We start from the raw sequence: 14386 nt of genomic DNA on the forward strand, positions 1-14386 counted from the left end.
ATGGGAAATGTTTCTACTTATTACTATGTGGCTAGTCACTGGATTTATATCATGCACTCCCCTGCGGTTCGTCAGAGGACAGCCACTTCCCCATCCATGGGTGCCCCGACTCTAAAAGTAGATGACAACTGAGGGAAGGCCACTGTTGTACATGCAAGGTTCTTTATGCAATTTCCAGAGGCTCTAACAATGCTCTTATGATTTAGTGATATAATGAATAAAGCACTGATGTTATGCAGAAACCGGCTCTAGTGCTTCATTGCAGACACTGCCACCTCTTCTTTGTGGCACTATGAAATATTTTAAGACATGTGCTTAATGCTCGTGAAAAATACTCGAAAATATGTGTATTTCATGAAATGTCCATGAAAGATAACTCATGAGAAAGTTGAAGAGCAGGGCATACTTTGTGTTCAAACTTCACAGTCGATATTGTTGCCTCTTGGCCACAGTTTTACTATTCCTACAAGATATTTTCTGCTGAAACCAGTGTTGGTTAGAAAATAATTAAGCGCAATTCTGTCCCCTGGAAGGCAGATTCGCAAAGGCATTTATGAGTTTTTCTGAAATAGTACTGTGTGAATATTAATTAACATAATCATAAATGCCTTTTTTTAAACTCTGTGAGTACTACTCCAAGTACTCATAAATGCTTGTGTGAATCAGCAGGAAATGCCTGGCTTGCCATTAGGAAAAAGTGCAACAAGTTCACAGTCCTTTCTATTTGTAAAAATGGTATTGGAGTTTATCTGATTATATTCCCATTTATTCCCATTTTAGATGTTTTGGAGGCAATACACACAAAAGTGAGTACAGCAGTAACACTTCACGTACTTTTGAATGCCTATTTGAAGTGATCCCAAGCTTTTTATAAGCATGTGATTGCTTTTATGCTGCCATCATCGAGGCTAATCCTCCTTACAGATGGAGACAATGCAAACTAAATGCCCAACAGGTACTTGCCTATTATTAATGCAGCTATAAATTGCTAATTCCTATAATTTATAAAGCGCAACAAATGGTGCTGACCTTTTGTTTAACAGGATATTGAATATCAGAAGCAGCAAGGCAAGGCACGTTCACTAATAATTGAATATGAGGAAATAATATGAGGCTTAAGAAGAACTGTGCTTCTAGTCTTTGGGGAGTGATACAGCTTTGTTTGTCTCCTTGCGGATCACATTTAAATGAATGTTTATTTTCTATCCAGCTGTCGTGCAAAACAGTATGAAACAAAAAGTTTGCATTATATTTATTTATGAGATACTCAAAAATCAAGAAAGATTTTGACCTTTGATTGGTGATTTTAAATGACAAAATGACTGTTGTTATAGAACAGATGAGTAGAATTATTTTAATGATATAAGATTGCACATTCCTAAACAAGGAGAACCTGATGGGAAAATCGATAACCGTAGACAATTCTTTGCTATAAGAATGCCTTTTGTCAATCAGTCATTCAATTATACAAGATAATGTATATTATCGAAATGTTGTGAAGGGAGATTCTGGATTTCATTAAAAACAAAATGGCTAACATTATTCATAAACACTTTATTGCTACTCCATGGCAGCAATTTAAAGCAAATATATTAGCCACTCTAAACATTACAGAATCAGAACATATCATTCTTTATAAACCCCATAACAGCAGCCATTTCCTCTTTACATCTGCTCCAGGGCTGAAATCCATTCCAACTGAAACTTTAACATAACGTCACAAAATGTCCAACTTCTATATCTTCTTTTGTGATTATAGAGGAGTCTTTGTCAAAAATGCAAAGATTAATTTTAATTGTGTTTAAATTATAATACAACAAAGGACCTTAATGTAATCCAAACTGAAATTTACTAAAAAGAAACTCACCAACTCCTTCCCATAGGGAGGGAAGAGTGGGATAATTCCAGCCTCCGTGTCTTTAATGAAATTCAGTTCCTCCCATCACAACAATTAGAGATTCTATATTTCTTGTTAAGACACTAGGCTAGCAATAGGTATATTCAAAGCTATAAATAGCAACAGAAGATACATGCTATACAGGTTTCAAATCAAATTTTGCAAAGACTCCTGCATTCAACTAATCAGCGGCTTTCAAAATCTTTTTTCATCAACTCCTTGAATGAAAGACTTTTCTTGCCATTGCTCATCTTACAGAATGCGCACCAAACCTATCCAAATCAACACCTGCTTCCAACATACATAATCTGACCCAACGCCCTACAGTAGTAGAACCAGCAAGGTAATGAGGTCTTTCTTACATGAGATATTAACAACTGATTCACTCCATCTCTACAAAATTCCTCTATTTTACTTTCATAATCTTTCAAACACCTCCCTACACATAACTTGGATGTTCATCAAAACTATGATAACAATTGTTGATGACATTGTCTTTGTACTTTGAGAAATCTAAAACAGCACCCTATCAGGGTTATAAAATGAATTACTCACCTCCAAAGCTTTAACATCTGAAACTCTCCTGAAAGATATCAGATATAAAGTTGCCAACTTACTCGATAACTGTTGTAAAGTTAAAAATCTATCAGCATGCACATTTTTCAATTTCTCCAATTGGGTGGTCCATGCAGTTTGATGCCCTTCATAACCCTTCAAACTAAGACATCTCTTCCAATTGGAAAACCACTAACAGTAATATGGCCAGCTGCAACCACTGGCCTATAATAATTGACAGTTCTATAACTCAATCAAATATCATACAAACTCAACAAAAAAACGGATAATCCTATAGCAGAAGCCTCCACTGGATCCAAATCCCTTTACAGGCACCAACATATCCAGCTCCTCCAAGCTTCAACATACCTCTTTTTGTACCTGGGGCTCAAGACTCTCTGAGTAACTCCTGAACCTTGTCTGAATGACCTGTAAATTGCTCTCACTCACCTCCATTGGGGAGCACATATCGGAGCATCGGACTTGCCGTCTCACCAGGCACTGCTTCACTGTCCACCTGACGTGCATAAAAGGCGCTTTGAGTCCTGCTGCGACATAGCCGCTCTCACTCACCTCCATTGGGGAGCACGCATTGGAGAATCGGACTTGCTGTACCACCAGGCACTGCTTCAGTGCCCACCTGATATGCATAAAGGGCGCTTGGAGTCGACCTGCGCAGGGATGCACCCGAGCCAACGGCAGGCCCATCCACGCCCGGAGGAGCCCGGAGGAGGCTGGACCCCCGTCTAACGTCTGGACCCCGGGAGATTCGAGGCCTTTTTCTGGAGGTACTGTGCCACTGTTATACCTTTTAATTTTTTTAAGACACCCTTAGATATATTTTTAACTATAACTGTAATGAGTAAACGTAAGGGCCACAGTGAACATCCGGGGTGTGGAGTAGTTGGAACACCTTACGCCTTCCTAATGAGGGCTGAGACTGTTCTCACCCACCAGATAGAGTTAACGGAGTGGCGGCTCTCTTTGGATTCCCTGATTTCCCAGAAGCGCTCCTTCCTTGGCAGTCACATCACGGATAGCATCCCTCTAAATCTCCCCCAAATCTCACCTGCATCACATCTGGTGCCAGTCTCATATGTGCCTTCTCCTCCCAATATATCAAACAGGCTTAATATAGTTACTAGGGGCCAGGCTGCAAAAACTCAGGCAGATGATAATAATAGTGAGCCACCAGTGAAAAGAAGAAGGGGCGGCGGACCGCAAAAACAAAAGCCTCTGAAAGAGATTTGATCTGGCAAATTAAGAGGGAATGGAGAAGCTGCTATGGGCTAATCTCTATTTCGAAGACTACTGATCCTGTTATACTGTCTCCCCGGGTGAATGACAAGGACTTTGGAAAAGAATGGAGACTTTGGTCACTGTGCTCCTTAACCCTCTTCTACTTAAATCAAGTCAAATTGAAGAGAGACTTTCATGCATTGAGGGCGTGGGCATAAGCTAACCCCCCTTCCCCAATGCACACGTCCTGGCACAAGATGGTTCACCCGGAGGCGGGGCCTTGTTCAATGGAAATTAACGCTGTGGGGGGCCACTCACTTCAATCAGTCCATCAAAATATTAACGTGAGCACCCTTGATCTCACTGCCTGCCCCTGTACAACCCATTAAGTATCCTGCTAATCCCATAAATATCCCCCGCTTACATCCCAATAGAACCTCAAATAGGTCTGTAACTAATTTACAGACAATAACACTGGGGATGGTGGAAGTGTTAATGTTTTAAGGCAGCAAAAATCCACTACATATCAGTCTCTGCACATTCCACCGGCTGCGTCCCCTCTTGTAATGGTCCTGGGTAATGTCCCGAACCTGAGGGAGGGTCATGTTGAAACAACAACCCAACTAAGGGATAAATCCCTCCACTGGTTGTCCCGTTACGCAACCAGTACGGGCAGGGGTGGCGCCCCACTGGCTAGCCAAATCATCATGGCCAGGAGGGTAGGGTGGTTGGGTTTGTCCTCAAAATCAATGGAAGGTGATTGTGTGGTAATACATTTTCATAACTCTTTTGCACTAAGATCTCTTCTAGCCCAACTACATAGAGCCCCACTTAATGGCACACAGATCATAGCATTACTGCTTGAGCACTTTTATAGGCCCCTATCATCGTTGGCCTTAGAGCCGTTATCCTACTTAAGGGGAAACTCATTGAGACCTAGCATTGTGGGTAATCCAGTGTTACTCCTTGAGAATAGATCTGCCCCACTGTCTGGCCTGCAACTCGGTGACTGACTACCCCCACTGACCAATGAGGGGCTTGTCATAGTGAAAGCCCCACAGCTTGACACTCACGTGGCCATTAAAAACATTGAGGTTAGGAAGGGGCAAGCCAACATATTCAAAATAACATCATGCCGGGTATTTCAAACAAACTAGGCAACGATCACTGGCTAAAACCCTGGCAGGATCAAGATATTTCTTGCCTACAGGAGACATGGGCAACTGAATTTATTTCCATAAATTGTTCCTTTCAGACAAGGGCAACCCCATCAGTATCAGCGAGTGCCGAGGGGGGCCTTCTAACTCTGATTCCCAATACATTGGTAATGAAAATTAAGAAGTTTGAAGGGATGAGCCCCTATTTCCATCTCTTCATCCTAGAGCTGGCCAACCAAGGCATTTGGTTTTTAACCCCTTCACTGCTAGGCCTTCCTCCCCCCAGTGCTAAGCCTTTTTTTGGCTATTTGGGGTAGTTTGCGCTTAGGTTTTGAACATAAGGTATCCACCCCAAATTTGCGTCCTTTTTTTCCAACATCATGGGGATTCTAAAGGTACCCAGGGTTTGTGGATTTCCCTGGAAGGGACCCAGAAATTAGCCAAAACACAGCAACATTTTGGGTTTTTTGGGAAAAAAATGGAAAAAAGGGCTCCAGGTGAAAGTGTCTGTTTTTCCCTGCAAATGGTATCAAAAAAGGGGTTGTGGTGCTGAAATCACAATTTTCCCAGCTTTCAGGGACTTTTGTCAGAAAACCCAAAATGTTACACGGTTTAGGAATTTTTCTGGGACATAGCCTATTTTTGCTATTTTTTGTGCTTTAAACCTCCTTCCAGTTAATGGTAGAAATGGGTATGAAAGCAATAATGGATCCTGGAAAGCTATACATTTTAGAAACGTAGCCAAAATTTTGAATTCAGCAAGGGGTCATTTGTGTAGATCCTTCCAGGTTTCTTCATAGAAACTAACAGTTAAATAAAGGAAAAATGGAAAATTATTTTAAAAAAACAGACATTTGGGTCAACATTTTCACCTGTAATTTCTTCTAATTATTACAGCTGGTTGAAAGCAATATACCGTTACATTTGCTGGACCTTTCTGGTTGTGGGGATATATAGGACTTGTAGGTTCACCAAGAACCAGATGAACCCGGAGCCAATAACTGAGCAGCGTCTTGCAATGTTTTTTTATTATGTACCAGGTATGTAGCAATTATTTAGGGAAAATGTATACATGGAAAAATCGGTATGAAAGACACCTATCTATTTCTGAAATGGGAACAAAATATAGAGTTTAGAAACAGTAGATATTTGCACATTTCCGAAATTGGGAGTACCCATACTAGCATGATAATTACAGCTCATTTTTCAAAACGACTTTTTTTTTACACATTGCCTTTCATTTGGAAGGCAGAAATGCATTGAAAGTAAATAGGTAATAACAGTTACTCTTCAAGTCTGTATTACCCTAAGTCTCCCGATAAAAATGGTACCTCACTTGTGTGCCCGGATCCACAAATTTTCAGCCATCCCGCATTCCCCAAAGTCTTCTGAGAAAAATGGTACCTCACTTGTGTGGGTAAGCTTATTGCCCGCGACAGGGAACGGCCCAAAACGCAAGGTGGACACACCACATTTTCACAGTCAAAAGTGACCCTTTCTTTGCAAAGTGCCTAGTTGTAGTTTTTTAACCCTAGCTCTGCCTGCACCTAGGGAAACCTAGCACACCTATACATTTTTTAAAGCTAAACACCCAGGGAAATCTAGGATGGGGCAACTTGACTGGCTCTCACGAGGTTCTGTTACCCAGAATCCCTTGCAAACCTAAACAATTGTCCAAAAAAACACATTTTCCTCACATTTTTGTGGTGGAAAGTTATGTAATCTGTGTGGATCCACAAAATTCTACAATCAACAAAGGAGTGTGTCAGTGTAGTATCAAAATGAAAGAGCAAGCATGCTAGTAATCGCAGTAAGATAATTACTGTTGAAAAAAAACATTAGTTTTTTTATAAAAGCCCTTACTCACCAACCTGGTTGGTGACATGCTTCATCATTGGGCCCCACCAGGAGTGGCCGAATGCCACCCTAAGGTGCTGCGACGCCAGTTTACTGCAGAGCTGGTAAAAAACTTGTAGGGTGAAAGTGAATTTAGTGGAATTTAAAAATGCCCAATTGTGTCAAAAAAGACCTTTTTAATTTTGCCAATCAGACATAAGTAAAAACAAATTTGTGTGGGATAACGAACTGGAATTATAAGTTCATATATTATCCCTAAAGAGGCTCAAGTACCCGCAACAGGCAAGTGCCCAAAACATTTTGTGATAGGCAATTTTGATGTCGCATCAATAGGTTTTGGGCCCATGCCTGTCGTGGGTACTTGGGCCTCCCACACAAGTGGGGCACCATTCTTATCGGGAGACCTGGGGGAACATTGAGTAGTAGGAAATTTGTATCAGTCCAGTGATCCCACAACTTACCCACAAAAAAAGTGTGGTAAAAGTGCTTCTTTTTTTCAGCTAAATTTGAGGTTTGCAGGGGATTCTGGGTAAGAAAACATTGGGGGATGCACACAAGACATACCTCAATGGAATTCCCTAGGTGTCTAGTTTTCAGAAATGTGTGGGTTTGGTAGGTTTCCCTAGATGGCCGCCGAGGCCCGGGCCAAAAACTCATGGGACCCTCCTTGCAAAACCAGGTTGGTTTGTGTTAGGTAATTTTGATGTCTCCTCAATAGGTTTGGGCCTTTCCCTGCCGCAGGTACTAGGCCTACCTGCACAAGTGAGGTACCATTTCAATTGGGATACTTGAAGAAATGCTGTGGGTAGGAAATGTGTTGTTTCTTTCTGCAGCATGAACATTTTGCCACAATAATGCAAGGAAAATGTGACAGTAACATTTTGAGGTTAGCAGGACATAGTGGGTAAGACTACTTGTTGGGATCCACAAGAGGGACATCACCATGTACTCCCATGGGTGTTTAGTTTACAACAATATCTACAATTGGTGGGTTTTTCTTAGATAAAATGTACACCTTGGCAGAGAGACAATAAAGCTAAGATTACTGCACAGCCATGTATTCCTCAAGTACACAGACATACTGGTTGGATTTGGCTTGAGGGCGAGTGATGGTTCAGTATATAAAATGTTATTAACTAGAGATTTCACAAAAAAGAAATGCACTGTTAATAATTGAAAGGACAAAAAACTGAACCTGTGACTCGCAGCTCGTGAGCTATAAAGCCACATCAAGGCCACAACCTCTTTACAGGCCATTCACACACCTTTCATACGTGATACACACAAGACAATTCACACCACCACACAAGACCATTCACACCACCAGGCACAAAACCAACACATTACAACATTCACAAAAAGGGATAAGGTACATCCTGCTTGAGAAAGATAGAAAAGACAAATATTTCTGCACAACCACCTATTCCTCAAGCACACATACATACCGGTTGGATTTGGCACGAGTGATGGTTCAGTATATACAGTTGTATTAACCAGAGATTTCACAAAAATGAAATGCACTGTTAATAATTGAAAGGATGAGAATCTGAACCATTGACTCACAGCTTGTGAGCTGTAAAGCCACGACAAGGCACCAACCTCTTTACAGGCCATTCATACACCTTTCATACATGTGACACATACAAAACCATTCACACCGCCAGCCGCGGGCCCAACACATTACAACACTCACACTAGCAGACAGCGCAGTTCAAGGGCTCATCACTTTCACACACCCACATTCCTGACATAGCAACCACACCAGCTCACGGATTGCGTGGAGTAGTGGTTAACTAGCAGTGTGTGTAGTGACCAGCAGCAAGTCACTACTCACACACTGCCAGCCAAGCACCAGTCCACACACACCGCCAGCCAAGCCGCAGTCTACGCACACCACCAGCCAAGCACCAGTCCACGCACAACGCCAGCTAAGCGCCAGTCCACGCACACCGCCAGCCAAGCGACAATCCATGCACACCGCCAGCCAAGCGCCAGTCCACGCACAACGCCACCCAAGCACCAATCCATGCTCACCGCCAGCAAAGTGCCAGTCCACTCACTGCCAGCCAAGCGCTAGTCCAAGCACACCGCAAGCCAAGCGCCAGCCCACGCACACTATCATAATTTGTTTTTTAACAAGAAAGAAAACACAAACCAATTACAACTAAATACAAAACTATAACTACAAAAACAACAGCGGTAACTAAATACATCATTCTATTGCCAAACGTGAAACTGAACAACTATATAAAACCATAACGACCAGGCAGTATACTATTAGACTCACGGTTGCTCCCAAAATCACTTTTGAGTGTGATACAATCTGAAACATGTGGGCACACACAGCCCAGGATTAGAAGGACAATCGCACAGTGCATACGACTCTCCTTCAGCACACCTCTTCGCAAGCAGACTCTTTTTTGGGCATGGGAGGAATTAAATCAGGAAAGTGGCGATCTTTCAATCTAGCCACATCTTCCACCACTCCAACTCTAGGAACACTTGTCTGTTTCACAACAACAAGGCTGCCTATCACAGACTCCTGAAACTGAACAAAAGTCATCTTCGACGCAGGAGAACACTCCTTGTACACCACAAAAGCATTGAAAGTTGCTAAATTGAAGAGATGGATGGCCAACTTCTTATACCAAATGTAAGCCTTACGAATAGCAGTGTAAGGTTCCAACCTCTGATCTACTCTATCAACACCACCCATGTGCTTATTGTAGTCTACAATGCACACAGGTTTGCGGACTTCAGCAACCTGACCCCAAACAGTCACAGGTGAAGTACTCTCATCATGAATGGTAGTCAGCATGTACACATCCCTCCTGTCCCTAAATTTCACAGCTAGCAGTTCCTCACAACGCAAGGCACTGCACTGTCCCCTCTGAAGCTTTTTACAAACAAGCTCTTTTGGGTAACCTTTACGGTTAGAGAAGATTGTGCCACAAGCAAAAGTGTCCACTTTGAACAATTCCTTAAACAATTGCACAGCAGTGTAGAAGTTATCAAGGGACAAATGGTGGTCTCTGTTAAACAGTCCTCTAGCAAGATACCACACAATTTCCTCTGAAACTCCAAAAGTGAACGGAGAACCAGGGGAGTCAATAGTGGAATCCCTACCAGTGTACACCCGGAATTACAGACGTATCCTGCCCTACTTTCACACAACATATACATCTTAATTCTATAATGGGCCCTCTTGCAAAAAATGTACTGCCTAAAATCCAAACGGCCCTTGAACAGGACCAAAGACTCATCAACAGATATTTCTTTGCCTGGAGTAAAGATCTCTGAAAATCGATCTACAAAATGATCAAGAACAGGCCGAATCTTAAAAAGACGGTCACAGTCAGGCTTATCTCGTGGCAACGCTAAAGCATTAGTAACAAAATGCAGCATACAAAGCGAAAGTAATTACCGATCACGACTCATAATTGCAGGAAATATGGCTGTTGCCATCAAGGGACTGGCAGACCAATATGAAGCCAGGGACGGCTTCCTTATCAAGCCCATCAAAGAAGTCAAACCCAAAAACTTCTTCATCTCATCCAGATTTGTTTGAGTCCACCGGGTAGCTCTAGAGTGGGGCCTAAGTCTGGCACTGTTGTCCCTCAAAAACTGTTCAGCATACAGATTAGTCTGTTCAAGATTCTCACCTAAAAATAACTGAAAAAACTGTATAGGCAAAACATTTTCACAATCCACTCTACACCCTGCATCACCACTAAAGGCAGGCAACACTAGCTGCACCATGTTTGGATCAACCCAGAGTCCAGCACTTCCAATGGGAAGCCTTAAAGCCCCAGGCTGCAATCCAGATGCCTCTTGAACCATTGGCACTTCAGTGTCCTTCTCTAAAACAGGCACTTCATCCGCACTGAGATTGCTTCATCTGCACTAAGAGTAGGTTCTTCATACGATGATTCCATGTGGAGAGAAAGCTCACTGCCTGAATCTTCCCCTCTCTCCTCTCCCTCAGACGCACTGTCAGTCTCATAATCCTGCTCAGAGGAAGATTCAAGAAGCATACCAACCACCTGCTGAGCAGCAACTCTACGGCTAGCCATAATGCTTACTAATAAAGGTAACTTGTCAAACAAGTCAACAACACCAAACCCTTTGTAAAGAAAGAACTAAACAAAATGTAGCTTTAGCACAAAGACCTATGTTCTCTAACACTATACCACTCACTTGCCAAAAGCAGTTAGACTCACCACCACCTACTCCGCACAGACACAGTAAGGACCAACAGAATCCCACTAAAAAAGAAAACCCATAAGACAACGCAAAACACATCGCAAATAATTTCATGCACAAAACACTAACTAAATATGCTGCTATTATGACACCACTTACAAAAAATTCATTCATGCATCACATTAATACTCAATTGGAGTAAACACAACAAAAAAACATTTCTTACCAAAAAAATGCAACTATGCAAAACTGCAGATCAACCACTGCCGAAACCGCAAACAAGAATCAAAAGCTTTCCACTGGAATTAAAAGGAGAAAAAACACATTACACAATCACATATGCAAATAATGCACTAGTCCACACACTATCCCCCAGCCAAGCAAAGGTGGTAGGTGGGCCTAAAAGCATGAGGCCGATCTGCCCCCACATGGAGCAGAACAGCGACAAAATTCACCCTCATAAAGGGGGAGCAACCCTTGCCCAAGGGGTCACTTCCCAACACCAAAATTTAAAAAGCCCTGGTATCTAGTGGCTTCTGATTCCTAGGAGACAGGTGGGCCTGAAAACATATGGCCAATCTGCCCCCAAAGGGGGTGAAAACGACAACAATAAATACCCCATAAAGGGGAGCGACCCTTGCCCAAAGGGCCACTCCCGAACAACTCAAACAATCCCTGGTGTCTAATGGCGTCTGCCCGGCCTAGCATAACAAGGCCGATCTAAAGGGGGAAGAAACAGACAAAATAAATGATCCCCCAAGGGGAGCGACCCTTGCCCAAGGGGCCATTCCCCAACAACACAAACAAACAATCCCTGATGTCTAATGGTTTCTGCCCCGCTTGGGGGCAGATGGGCCTAGAATAACAAGGCCTAAGGGGCCGCTCCCCAAAAACATATTAAAAAAAAAATCCCTGGTGGCCTAGTGGGCTCACAGCGACTTTTTTAATAATTCAATGTGCCCCCACAAGGGGAGCAGACCACTACTAAAAAAGAATTCCTCTAAGGGGAGCGTCCCTTGCCCAAGGGGCCGCTCCCCGACACAAAGGCACTTTTTAAATAAAGAAAAATTCCCTGGTGCCCTAGTGGTCACATAATTCCTTTTATATTAAATTTATTTATAGATCTGACCCCCCCCGTGGGGCAGACCCATCCACAAAAATTGCACCCCCAAGGGGAGTGACTCTTGCCCAAGGGGCCGCTCCCCTACACAAATAAAAAATAAAAAATAAAGCATTCCTGCTGCACGATCGCGCCCCATGCGTGATTGTGTAGCAGGAATGCTTGAAAAAGACATCGGAGGAAAGGAAAACACTTTCCTTTCCTCCGATGATTTTTTAAAATGACGGGGCCAAACTCGCCTCCTACCTGCTGGATGCGCTGGAAGCAAATGGCTTACAGCGTGTCCGGTATCATGTAATGATGTCAGTGCGCGAGGCGCTCTGACGTCATTACATGATGTGGTGGGGGGGCAGGGGGGTGAAGCGGAAGGGCTTCCCCTTTTATTGTGGGTGGGGGCAGGATGATGCGTGGCCCACAGGGGGAGTGCCAGCACTTCCCCTGTGGGTGGGTGGGTGGTTCGGTGCCAGGACGGCCAGGAGCTGTCGTGAGCTCACGCCCACCGTGTCTCAAGTTTATTCTTGTTGCTAAAGTCTTCAGAATCAGAAAACTCTTTTTCAACACATCTTGTACTTCTGAGTTTATTCTTGCTAATTGCTTCTCTGACAAACTTAACATAGGCGCTGATTACGTTGGTGATGAACCCACCACCGGCAGGCTGTTGCTGGTGGGTTCACTACCATCGTGAGGCCCTTTTCCACCGGCCATATTATAATGGCGGGCGGTACCGTGGCGGGCGGAAACTCCAACCGCCATGCATCCGATGGGCTCCTTGAGTCTGCCGGTGCTGCGGAGGCCCTCATATTCCCATAAATGATGGCCGTGCCTACCAGGAACTGCCTTTGGGATTACGATGGTCCATCTCCACCAGCCTTTCCATGGGGATGGACTTTGGGGGCCCGCAGTGGCCCCCCTTCATTTCCCTGCACCATGTGGCAGGCCCCGCTTGGGACCTGCCACGTAGTGCAGGGAAATGTAAACAGTGCCTTTTTTACATTGTGGCGGGTGCTGCAGCCATCAGCACCCGCCACAATGCAAAGTATGGCAAGTGCGACTGCCACGATGGCAGTCGCATCCCAATATCCCTTGTGGGACCGCCAACTTGTAGGCGGGCAGTCCCACTCACTGAGACAATGACGGACGGACTGGAGTCCGTCTGCCATGGTAATCCGCCCCATAGTCTGAACAGTATTCACATGAAAACCTAGATATTCCAACACTTGACAAGGCTCTAACACTGACTTTTTCATGTTTATCAAAAAGTCCAGTGGCTCCAAAAGATACATTACCATCCTTAAATGAATCTTCAACTCCTCCCAATCCTGAGACAGAATCAAAAAATCATCTAGGTACATGATCAATCTTATCCCCTCTCTGTGAGATAAATATCTACTGTATGCAGTACCTTCGTAAAACACCAAGGAGCAAAAGGCCAGCCAAAAAGGAAGGCTAGTAAATTGATTAAGGACACATAAACATCTGGACTGTACAAAAAGGAGAACCTTTGAGGCTTCACTTGTTGATTCTCTGTAAAGTCTCCAAATTTAGGACTAATTCTCATAAGGACTGCCTTCCTCCTTTTGGTTATCAAAGCAACATTAGAGTTTGCCAAGAAGCAAACTGCTCTTTGACTCCATCCCACAACAAATCAGTGTCAACAGACATTCCTTTAGATTTTGCCTCCTCCTCCATGCCCAAAGTCCTTGCCAAATGACAAAATTAATCAAAACATCTATCCTGATATTGTTTAAGGACTCTTTCCAGACACTATCTGGGATCTCTGCACAATTTGAATAGGAAACCTTATTATCAATATCAATAACAGGAAGCAAAAGCTTTGCCGCCAAGTAGACCTTCAAATGTGCTGCGTAGGACACCTTCCACTTCTGTGGTGCTAAGACCACCTTTCTACAAAGTTGTCAAACCCTCATCAATTGACATTTCAATATGTTTCCTTTTCATTTTACATCTTCCACTCTCCTTCCTTAAATCCTTTGACTCCTCTTAATCAACATTCCGCATCCACCTCTGCTGAATTTTTCTACTTAATACAAGTTGTAAAGCTTCTTTAACAGAAGCTCTTACCTCCTTGCCTATCATCTTCCTAATAACCTCATCCTAAACCTGTGCATCAGGAATCCTTACTTTCTCAAAAAATTCCATCCTCTAATCTACTCATTTGAAATACTGAGTTCGAATGACATAAAACATTAATGTATCCGTTACTAAACTCTTAACAGTCAAATGTAACTCAACAACATGGCCCCCAAAGTCTTCACTCTTAATGCCGGTAAATGGATGTACTAAGATGGTGGCCCATAAAACACCATGACCTCATCTTGCATGCGTTGCTTTCTAACA

This window comes from Triturus cristatus, chromosome 8 (genome assembly GCF_964204655.1).
Source record: "Triturus cristatus chromosome 8, aTriCri1.1, whole genome shotgun sequence".
Classification (NCBI taxonomy): domain Eukaryota; kingdom Metazoa; phylum Chordata; class Amphibia; order Caudata; family Salamandridae; genus Triturus; species Triturus cristatus.